Below are 12,980 nucleotides of genomic sequence, written 5' to 3' on the forward strand. Positions count from 1 at the left end.
AGTGTATTAAGTTCATGGAAAAATGGAGTAATGCAATAAGAACGATGACATGATGTAGACAAGATCCGTTTAACTATGGTGGTAGATATAGATCCCATATTTTTATCCTTAGTAGCAATGATACATACGTGTCGGTTCCCTTTCTGTCACTGGGAATAAGCATCATAAGATCGAACCCACTGCCGGGCACCTCTTCCCATTGCAAGATAAATAGATCAAGTTGGCCAAACAAAACCCAAATATCGGAGAAGAAATACGAGGCTATAAGAGATCAAAGAAACTCAAATAACTTTCATGGATATAAAAAGATATGACTGATCATAAACTCAAAGTTCATCAGATCCCAACAAACACACCGCAAAAAGAGTTACATCATATGGATCTCCAAGAGACCATTGTATTGAGAATTCAGCGAGAGAGAGAGAGAGAGCCATCTAGCTACTAACTACAGACCCGAAGGTCTACATAGAACTACTCACGCATCATCAAAGAGGCACCAATGGAGGTGGTGAACCCCATCCGAGATGGTGTCTAGATTGGATCTGGTGGTTCTTGACTCTACGACGGCTGGATGAATATTTCATCGATGCTTCTAGGGTTCTTGTATTTTGGGGTATTTATAGGGTAAAGAGGCGGTCCGGAGGGCACCCGAGGTGGGCACAATCCACCAGGGCGCGCCTGGGCCTCCTAGCGCGCCCTGGTGGGTTGTTCCCTCCTCGGGACTCCCCCCAGGTGCAACCAGGGCCCAACTTCTTCCTTCTGGCCCATGAAAAATCATCGTGGAGTTTCGTGGCATTTGGACTTCGTTTGATATTGATTTCCTGCGATGTAAAAAACGTGGAAAAACAACAACTGGCACTTGGCACTATGTCAATAGGTTAGTACCAAAAAATGATTTAAAATGACTATAAAATGATTATAAAACATCCAAGATTGATAATAAAATAGCATGGAACAATCAAAAATTATAGATACGTTGGAGACGTATCAGCATCCCCAAGTTTAACTCCTACTCGTCCTCGAGTAGGTAAGTGATAAAAACAGAATTTTTGATGTGGAGTGTTGTTCATCATGTCATATCATATTCTTTTCTTTATAGCATGGACATTTGGACTTTTATGTGATTCAAAGCAATAGTCTAGTTTTGACATAATAATCTAGATACTCAAGCATATCAACAAGCAACCATGTCTTTCAAAATATCAATGCTAAAACAAGTTATCCCTAGCCCATTATGTTCAAACATTGATCCATTCATGAAACACACTCGAATATTAGCTACACCCAATACTTAAGTACGATCGTATTGCCTCCTAGTTGGTGCTTTTATAAGAGAGGATGGAGACTCAAATTTCAAAAATAAAAATTGCATTAAGTAAAAGAAAGGCCCTTCGCGGAGGGAAGTAGGGATTTGTAGTGGTGCCTGAGCTCAAAGCAAAAAATATAGAGATAAAAACATTTTGGGAGGTGTATCCATCCCACGAACGAAAACGACTCAGAGTTCCGAACACTTTCCATGCTAGATATGCCATAGGTGGTTCCCCAACAGAAAATAATTTTATTCCTTTTCCACCATACTTTCACTTTCCATGGCTAACCGTATCCACGGGTGCCCTCCATACCAACACTTTCCAAGGAATTTATTATTTGACAACATAAAGTAAATTCATTTTTGCATTTCGGGACTAGGCTTCCCTAAGATCTTTGCCTTACTCTCGTGCAATGACAAGAGAATAAACACTCATCGTGAGAATAACACATCCAGCATGGAAAATATTAGCCACCCGTTACCGTTCCGCGAGTGAAACAAACACACAAAAGAGAAGTTTATTTTGGAAATTAGAGATGGCACATGCAAAGTTGCTTAGAACGGTAAAAGAATACCGCATATAGGTAGATATAGTGGATTCATGTGGCAAAACTGGTGTAAAGGATTTTGGATGCACAAGTAGAGATCATACTTAGTGCAAAATGAAGGCTAGCAAAAAGATTGAGAAGCGACCAACCAAGAAACGAATAATCTCATAAGCAAGCATTAAGCATAATTAACACCGAATAATGAACCACAAGTAGGATATAATTTTCATTGCATGATTATTGACTTCCGTGCATGCATAGGGAATCACAAACCTTAACACCAATATTCTTACTAGAGCACAATTACTCATCAACATAACTCACATATCACATCATCATATCTCAAAACTATTACTAAGAATCAAGTTTATTTTGTCCAATGATCTCCATGATATTTTTTCTTTATCCTTCTTGGATATCTATCACTTTGGGACTAATTTTCATGTGTTGCTTTTCATAAGCTCAAACAAATATAAGTGAAGATCATGAGCATAACAAATTTTCTTTCTCTCAAAATAATTTAAGTGAAGCAAGACAGAATTTCTTCAAAATTTTACCAACTCTCAAATAAATCTAAGTGAAGCAAGAGAGCATTTCTTCAAAAATACTAAAGCACACCGTGCTCAGAAAGATATAAGTGAAGCACTAGAGCAAGTCCTAGCTCATAGAAGATTTAAGTGAAGCACAAAGAGCAATTCTAACAAGTCATGATATAATTTTGGCTTTCTCAAATAGGTGTGTCCAGCATGGATTGATGACTTAAAACACAAAAATAAAACAAGCAAAGACACATATCATACAAGATGCTCCAAGCAAAACACATATCATGTGACGAATAAAAATATAGCCTCGAGTAAAATACCGATGGTTGTTGGAAGAAAGTGGGGATGCCACTCGGGGGCATCCCCAAGCTTAGTCGGTTGCTCATTCTTGGATAATAGCTTGTGATGCCGGTGAAGGAAATATGCCCTAGAGGCAATAATAAAGTATTATATATTTCCTTATATCATGATAAATGTTTATTATTCATGCTAGAATTGTATTAACCGGAAACATAATACATGTGTGAATACATAGACAAACAGAGTGTCACTAGTATGCCTCTACTTGACTAGCTCATTAATCAAAGATGGTTATGTTTCCTAGCCATAGACATGAGTTGTCATTTGATTAACGAGATCACCTCATTAGGAGAATGACGTGATTGACTTGACCCATTCCGTTAGCTTAGCACCCGATCGTTTAGTATGTTGCTATTGCTTTCTTCATGACTTATACATGTTCCTCTGACTATGAGATTATGCAACTCCCGTTTACCAGAGGAACACTTTTTGTGCTACCAAACGTCACAACGTAAATGGGTGATTATAAAGGTGCTCTACAGGTGTCTCCAAAGGTACTTGTTGGGTTGGCGTATTTCGAGATTAGGATTTGTCACTCCAATTGTCGGAGAGGTATCTCTGGGCCCACTCGGTAATGCACATCACTATAAGCCTTGCAAGCATTGTGACTAATGAGTTAGTTGCGGGATGATGTGTTACGGAACGAGTAAAGAGACTTGCCGGTAACGAGATTGAACTAGGTATCGAGATACCGACGATCAAATCTCGGGCAAGTAACATACCGGTGACAAAGGGAACAACGTATGTTGTTATGCGGTCTGACCGATAAAGATCTTCGTAGAATATGTGGGAGCCAATATGGGCATCCAGGTCCCGCTATTGGTTATTGACTGGAGATGTGTCTCGGTCATGTCTACATAGTTCTCGAACCCGTAGGGTCCGCACGCTTAACGTTACGATGACAGTTTTATTGAGTTTTGATGTACCGAAGGAGTTCGGAGTCCCGGATGAGATCGGGGATATAACGAGGAGTCTCGAAATGGTCGAGACGTAAAAATCGATATATTGGACGACTATATTCGGACTTCGGAAAGGTTCCGAGTGATTCGGGTATTTTTCGGAGTACCGGAGAGTTACGGGAATTCGTATTGGGCCTTAATGGGCCATACGGGAAAGGAGAGAAAGGCCTCAAAAGGTGGCCGCACCCCTCCCCATGGTCTGGTCCGAATTGGACTAGGGAAGGGGGGTACACCCTTCCTTCTTTCTCCTTCCCCCTTCCCTTCTCCTACTCCCACAAGGAAAGGAGGAGTCCTACTCCCGGTGGGAGTAGGACTCCCCCCTATGGCGCGCCTCTCCTCTTGGCCGGCTGCCTCCCTCTTGATCCTTTATATACGGGGGCAAGGGGGCACCCCAGAGACACAACAATTGATCCTTGAGATCTCTTAGCCGTGTGCGGTGCCCCCCTCCACCATATTACATCTCGAGAAACCGTTGCGGAGCTTAGGCGAAGCCATGCGTCGGTGGAACATCATCATCGTCACCACGCCGTCGTGCTGACGAAACTCTCCCTCAACACTCGGCTGGATCGGAGTTCGAGGGACGTCATCGAGCTGAACGTGTGTAGAACTCGGAGGTGCCGTACGTTCGGTACTTGATCGGTCGGATCGTGAAGACGTACGACTACATCAACCGCGTTGTGATAACGCTTCCGCTGTCGGTCTACGAGGGTACGTGGACAACACTCTCCCCTCTCGTTGCTATGCATCACCATGATCTTGCGTGTGCATAGGAATTTTTTTGAAATTACTACGTTCCCCAACAGCCGGGGCATCCCCAAGCTTAGGCTCTTCTATCCTTCTTTCATCCATCGTAAGATAACCCAAAACTTGAAAACTTCAATGACACAAAACTCAACAAAAAATTTCATGAGTTCCGTTAGTGTAAGAAAAATAATTCACTACTATAAGTGTTGTATCAAACCAATTCATATTTTGTTTTGTATTATATTACTGTATTCCAACTTTTCTATGGCAAAAACTCATCAAAGAAAACCATAGAGCCATCAAAATAAGCGCACAACACAAAGAAAATAGAATCTATCAAAACAGAACAGTCTGTAGTAATCTGACATTTGCGAATACATACGGAATTCCACAAATTCTACCAAATTAGGACGACCAGGGTAATTTGTATATTAATCTTCTGCAAAAAGAATCAGAGCAAAAGCTCTTTTTTGTTATTTATGAAAATTATTTTCGTGAGCGCAAAGTTTCTGTCTTTTTCAACACGATCAAACAACTATCACCCAAGAAGATGCTAAAGGCTCTACTTGGCACAAACACTAATTAAATCACAAAAAACACAATCATAACAGTAGCATAATTGTGTAAACACACAAGAACAGAAAGCAAAAAGCAAAAATAAAATTTATTCATTGGGTTGCCTCCCAACAAGCGCTATAGTTTTACGCCCTTAGCTAGGCATAAAGCAACAATCTAAGTTTTGTATTCCAAAGTTTTGGCAACTTTTGTAAGGGTTTTCTCAAAACGCGGGAGGCTCTTTACGCTTCCCTAAATTCTCCAGAAAAGACACCATCTTAAGATCCAAAATATCCAATCGCCGATTGCAAAGAGTAATCAAAGTATTCATGCGATTGATGCTACCATTGAGTGTCGGGAATCGTAGCATAATTTAAAATTTTCCTACGCTCACCAAGATGCATCTATGGAGTCTACTAGCAACGAGGGGAAAGGAGTGGATCTACATACCCTTGTAGATCGCGAGCGGAAGCGTTCCAATGAACGTGGATGACGGAGTCGTACTCGCCGTGATCCAAATCACCGATGACCGAGTGCCGAACGGACGGCACCTCCGCGTTCAACACACGTACGGTGCAGCGACGTCTCCTCCTTCTTGATCCAGCAAGGGGGAAGGAGAGGTTGATGGAGATCCAACAGCACGACGGCGTGGTGGTGGATGTAGCGGGTCTCCGGCAGGGCTTCGCCGAGCTTCTGCGAGAGAGAGAGAGGTGTTGCAGGGGAGGAGGGAGGCGCCCAAGGCTTAGATGTTGCTGCCCTCCCTTCCCCCCACTATATATAGGGCCAAGGGAGAGGGGGGGCGCAGCCTTGCCCCTTCCTTCAAGGAAGGGTGCGGCCAGGGGGGAGTCCTTCCCCCCCAAGGCACCTCGGAGGTGCCTTCCCCCTTTAGGACTCTCCCTTCTTTCTTATCTCTTGCGCATGGGCCTCTTGGGGCTGGTGCCCTTGGCCCATATAGGCCAAGGCGCACCCCTTACAGCCCATGTGGCCCCCTGGGGCTGGTGGACCCCCTTGGTGGACCCCCGGACCCCTTTCGGCACTCCCGGTACAATACCGATAAAGCGCGAAACTTTTCCGGCGACCAAAATAAGACTTCCCATATATAAATCTTTACCTCCGGACCATTCCGGAACCTCTCGTGACGTCCGGGATCTCATCCGGGACTCCGAACAACTTTCGGGTTTCCGCATACATATATCTCTACAACCCTAGCGTCACCGGACCTTAAGTGTGTAGACCCTACAGGTTCGGGAGACATGCAGACATGACCGAGACGCCTCTCCGGTCAATAACCAACAGCGGGATCTGGATACCCATGTTGGCTCCCACATGTTCCACGATGATATCATCGGATGAACCACGGTGTCGAGGATTCAATCAATCCGTATGCAATTCCCTTTGTCAATCGGTATGTTACTTGCCCGAGATTCGATCGTCGGTATCCCAATACCTTGTTCAATCTCGTTACCGGCAAGTCTCTTTACTCGTACCGCAATGCATGATCCCGTGACTAACGCCTTAGTCATATTGAGCTCATTATGATGATGCATTACCGAGTGGGCCCAGAGATACCTCTCCGTCACACGGAGTGACAAATCCCAGTCTCGATCCGTGCCAACCCAACAGACACTTTCGGAGATACCCGTAATGCACCTTTATAGTCACCCAGTTACGTTGTGACGTTTGGCACACCCAAAGCACTCCTACGGTATCCGGGAGTTGCACGATCTCATGGTCCAAGGAAAAGATACTTGACATTGGAAAAGCTCTAGCAAACGAAACTACACGATCTTTTATGCTATGCTTAGGATTGGGTCTTGTCCATCACATCATTCTCCTAATGATGTGATCCCGTTATCAATGACATCCAATGTCCATAGTCAGGAAACCATGACTATCTGTTGATCAACGAGCTAGTCAACTAGAGGCTTACTAGGGACAGGTTGTGGTCTATGTATTCACACATGTATCACGATTTCCGGACAATACAATTATAGCATGAATAATAGACAATTACCATGAACAAAGAAATATAATAATAACCATTTATTATTGCCTCTAGGGCATATTTCCAACAGTCTCCCACTTGCACTAGAGTCAATAATCTAGTTACATTGTGATGAATCGAACACCCATTGCGTCCTGGTGTTGATCATGTTTTGCCCTAGGGAGAGGTTTAGTCAACGGATCTGCTACATTCAGGTCCGTGTGCACTTTACAAATATCTATGTCTCCATTTTGAACACTTTCACGAATGGAGTTGAAGCGACGCTTGATATGTCTGGTCTTCCTGTGAAACCTGGGCTCCTTCGCAAGGGCAATAGCTCCAGTGTTGTCACAAAAGAGAGTCATTGGGCCCGACGCATTGGGAATCACCCCTAGGTCGGTAATGAACTCCTTCATCCAGACTGCTTCCTGTGCTGCCTCCGAGGCTGCCATGTACTCCGCTTCACATGTAGATCCCGCCACGACGCTTTGCTTGCAACTGCACCAGCTTACTGCTCCTCTATTCAATATATACACGTATCCGGTCTGTGACTTCGAGTCATCCAGATCTGTGTCGAAGCTAGCGTCGACGTAACCCTTTACGACGAGCTCTTCGTCACCTCCATAAACGAGAAACATATCCTTAGTCCTCTTCAGGTACTTCAGGATATTCTTGACCGCTGTCCAGTGTTCCTTGCCGGGATTACTTTGGTACCTTCCTACCAAACTTACGGCAAGGTTTACATCAGGTCTGGTACACAGCATGGCATACATAATAGACCCTATGGCCGAGGCATAGGGGATGACACTCATCTCTTCTATATCTTCTGCCGTGGTCGGGCATTGAGCCGTGCTCAATTGCACACCTTGCAATACAGGCAAGAACCCCTTCTTGGACTGATCCATACTGAACTTCTTCAATATCTTGTCTAGGTATGTACTCTGTGAAAGACCAATGAGGCGTCTTGATCTATCTCTATAGATCTTGATGCCTAATATATAAGCAGCTTCTCCAAGGTCCTTCATTGAAAAACACTTATTCAAATAGGCCTTTATACTTTCCAAGAATTCTATATCATTTCCCATCAATAGTATGTCATCCACATATAATATGAGAAATGCTACAGAGCTCCCACTCACTTTCTTGTAAACACAGGCTTCTCCATAAGTCTGTGTAAACCCAAACGCTTTGATCATCTCATCAAAGCGAATGTTCCAACTCCGAGATGCTTGCACCAGCCCATAGATTGAGCGTTGGAGCTTGCATACTTTGTTAGCATTCTTAGGATCGACAAAACCTTCCGGCTGCATCATATACAACTCTTCCTTAAGGAAGCCGTTAAGGAATGCCGTTTTGACGTCCATCTGCCATATCTCATAATCATAGTATGCGGCAATTGCTAACATGATTCGGACGGACTTCAGCTTCGCTACGGGTGAGAAAGTCTCATCGTAGTCAACCCCTTGAACTTGTCGATAACCCTTAGCGACAAGTCGAGCTTTGTAGATGGTCACATTACCATCTGCGTCCGTCTTCTTCTTAAAGATCCATTTGTTTTCTATGGCTCGCCGCTCATCGGGCAAGTCAGTCAAAGTCCATACTTTGTTTTCATACATGGATTCTATCTCGGATTTCATGGCTTCTAGCCATTTGTCGGAATCCGGGCCCGCCATCGCTTCTTCATAGTTCGAAGGTTCACCGTTGTCTAACAACATGATTTCAAGGACAGGGTTGCCGTACCACTCTGGTGCGGAACGTGTCCTTGTGGACCTACGAAGTTCAGTGGCAACTTGATCCGAAGCTTCATGATCATCATCATTAACTTCCTCCCCCGTCGGTGTAGGCACCACAGGAACATTTTCCCGCGCTGCGCTACTTTCCGACTCGGAAGGGGTGACTATCACCTCATCAAGTTCCACTTTCCTCCCACTCAATTCTTTCGAGAGAAACTCCTTCTCTAGAAAGGACCCGTTCTTGGCAACGAAGATCTTGCCTTCGGATCTGAGGTAGAAGGTGTACCCAATAGTTTCCTTAGGGTATCCTATGAAGACGCATTTTTCCGATTTGGGTTTGAGCTTTTCAGGTTGAAGTTTCTTGACATAAGCATCGCATCCCCAAACTTTTAGAAACGACAGCTTAGGTTTCTTCCCAAACCATAATTCATACGGTGTCGTCTCAACGGATTTAGACGGTGCCCTATTTAAAGTGAATGCGGCAGTCTCTAAAGCATAACCCCAAAATGAGAGCGGTAAATCGGTAAGAGACATCATAGATCGCACCATATCCAATAGAGTGCGATTACGACGTTCGGACACACCATTTCTCTGAGGTGTTCCAGGCGGCGTGAGTTGTGAAACTATTCCACATTTCCTTAAGTGTGTACCAAATTCGTGACTTAAATATTCTCCACCACGATCTGATCGTAAGAATTTTATTTTCCTGTCACGTTGATTCTCAACCTCACTCTGAAATTCCTTGAACTTTTCAAAGGTTTCAGACTTGTGTTTTATTAGGTAGACATACCCATATCTACTTAAATCATCAGTGAGAGTGAGAACATAACGATATCCTCCGCGAGCCTCAACACTCATTGGACCACACACATCGGTATGTATGATTTCCAATAAGTTGGTTGCTCGCTCCATTGTTCCGGAGAACGGAGTCTTGGTCATCTTACCCATGAGGCATGGTTCGCACGTGTCAAATGATTCGTAATCAAGAGACTCCAAAAGTCCATCTGCATGGAGCTTCTTCATGCGCTTGACACCAATGTGACCAAGGCGGCAGTGCCACAAGTATGTGGGACTATCGTTATCAACTTTACATCTTTTGGTATTCACACTATGAACATGTGTAACATCACGTTCGAGATTTATCAAAAATAAACCATTGACCAGCGGGGCATGACCATAAAACATATCTCTCAAATAAATAGAACAACCATTATTCTCAGATTTAAATGAGTAGCCATCTCGAATTAAACGAGATCCAGATACAATGTTCATGCTCAAAGCTGGCACTAAATAACAATTATTGAGGTTTAAAACTAATCCCGTGGGTAGATGCAGAGGTAGCGTGCCGACGGCGATCACATCGACCTTGGAACCATTCCCGACGCGCATCGTCACCTCGTCCTTTGCCAGTCTCCGTTTATTCCGTAGTTCCTGTTTTGAGTTACAAATATGAGCAACCACACCGGTATCAAATACCCAGGAGCTACTACGAGTACTGGTAAGGTACACATCAATTACTTGTATATCACATATACCTTGGGTGTTGCCGGCCTTCTTCTTGTCCGCTAAATATTTGGGGCAGTTCCGCTTCCAGTGACCACTTCCCTTGCAGTAAAAGCACTCAGTCTCGGGCTTGGGTCCATTCTTTGACTTCTTCCCGGTAACTGGCTTACCGGGCGCGGCAACTCCCTTGCCGTCCTTCTTGAAGTTCTTCTTACCCTTGCCCTTCTTGAACTTAGTGGTTTTATTCACCATCAACACTTGATGTTCTTTTCTGATCTCTACCTTAGCTGATTTCAGCATTGAATATACCTCGGGAATGGTCTTTTCCATCCCCTGCATATTGTAGTTCATCACAAAGCTCTTGTAGCTTGGTGGAAGCGACTGGAGGATTCTGTCAATGACCGCGTCATCCGGGAGATTAACTCCCAGCTGAGACAAGCGGTTGTGCAACCCAGACATTCTGAGTATGTGCTCACTAACAGAACTGTTCTCCTCCATTTTACAGCTGAAGAACTTGTCGGAGACATCATATCTCTCGACCCGGGCATGAGCTTGAAAAACCAGTTTTAGCTCGTCGAACATCTCATATGCTCCATGTTTCTCAAAACGCTTTTGGAGACCCGGTTCTAAGCTGTAAAGCATGCCGCACTGAACGAGGGAGTAATCATCAGCACGCTGCTGCCAAGCGTTTATAATGTCTTGGTTCTCAGGGATTGGTGCTTCACCTAGCGGTGCTTCTAAGACATAATCTTTCTTGGCTGCTATGAGGATGATCCTCAGGTTCCGGACCCAGTCCGTATAGTTGCTGCCATCGTCTTTCAGCTTGGTTTTCTCTAGGAACGCGTTGAAATTGAGGACAACGTGGGCCATTTGATCTACAATACATAGTGTAAAGATTTTAGACTAAGTTCATGATAATTAAGTTCATATAATCAAATTATTTAATGAACTCCCACTCAGATAGACATCCCTCTCGTCATCTAAGTGAAACATGATCCGAGTTCAACTAGGCCGTGTCCGATCATCACGTGAGACGGACTAGTCAAGATCGGTGAACATCTCCATGTTGATCGTATCTTCTATACGACTCATGCTCGACCTTTCGGTCCTCCGTGTTCCGAGGCCATGTCTGTACATGCTAGGCTCGTCAAGTCAACCTAAGTGTATTGCGTGTGTTCCGAGGCCATGTCTGTACATGCTAGGCTCGTCAACACCCGTTGTATTCGAACGTTAGGATCTATCACACCCGATCATCACGTGGTGCTTCGAAACAACGAACCTTCGCAACGGTGCACAGTTAGGGTGAACACTTTCTTGAAATTATTATAAGGGATCATCTTACTTACTACCGTCGTTCTAAGCAAATAAGATGCAAAAACATGATAAACATCACATGCAATCATATAGTGACATGATATGGCCAATATCATCATGCTCCTTTGATCTCCATCTTCGGGGCACCATGATCATCTTCTTCACCGGCATGACACCATGATCTCCATCATCATGATCTCCATCATTGTGTCTTCATGAAGTCGTCACGCCAATGATTACTTCTACTTGTATGGCTAACGCGTTTAGCAACAAAGTAAAGTAAATTACATGGCGTTATTCAATGACACGCAGGTCATGCAAAATAATAAAGACAACTCCTATGGCTCCTGCCGGTTGTCATACTCATCGACATGCAAGTCGTGATTCCTATTACAAGAATATGATCAATCTCATACATCACATATATCATTCATCACATCTTCTGGCCATATCATATCACATATATCACTTGCTGCAAAAACAAGTTAGACGTCCTCTAATTGTTGTTGCAAGTTTTACGTGGTTTGTAGGTTTCTAACAAGAACGTTTTCTTACCTACGTATGACCACAACGTGATTTGCCAATTTCTATTTACCCTTCATAAGGACCCTTTTCATCGAATCCGTTCCGACTAAAGTAGGAGAGACAGACACCCGCTAGCCACCTTATGCAACTAGTGCATGTCAATCGGTGGAATCTGTCTCACGTAAGCGTACGTGTAAGGTCGGTCCGGGCCGCTTCATCCTACAATGCCGCCGAAACAAGAAACGACTAGTAGCGTCAAGAAGAATTGGCAACATCAACGCCCACAACTTCTTTGTGTTCTACTCGTGCATAGTAACTACGCATAGGCCTCCGGCAGGGCTTCGCCGAGCTTCTGCGAGAGAGAGAGAGGTGTTGCAGGGGAGGAGGGAGGCGCCCAAGGCTTAGATGTTGCTGCCCTCCCTTCCCCCCACTATATATAGGGCCAAGGGAGAGGGGGGGGGCGCAGCCTTGCCCCTTCCTTCAAGGAAGGGTGCGGCCAGGGGGGAGTCCTTCCCCCCCAAGGCACCTCGGAGGTGCCTTCCCCCTTTAGGACTCTCCCTTCTTTCTTATCTCTTGCGCATGGGCCTCTTGGGGCTGGTGCCCTTGGCCCATATAGGCCAAGGCGCACCCCTTACAGCCCATGTGGCCCCCCGGGGCTGGTGGACCCCCTTGGTGGACCCCCGGACCCCTTTCGGCACTCCCGGTACAATACCGATAAAGCGCGAAACTTTTCCGGCGACCAAAATAAGACTTCCCATATATAAATCTTTACCTCCGGACCATTCCGGAACCTCTCGTGACGTCCGGGATCTCATCCGGGACTCCGAACAACTTTCGGGTTTCCGCATACATATATCTCTACAACCCTAGCGTCACCGGACCTTAAGTGTGTAGACCCTACGGG

This window comes from Aegilops tauschii, chromosome 3, assembly GCF_002575655.3.
Source record: "Aegilops tauschii subsp. strangulata cultivar AL8/78 chromosome 3, Aet v6.0, whole genome shotgun sequence".
NCBI lineage: Eukaryota > Viridiplantae > Streptophyta > Magnoliopsida > Poales > Poaceae > Aegilops > Aegilops tauschii.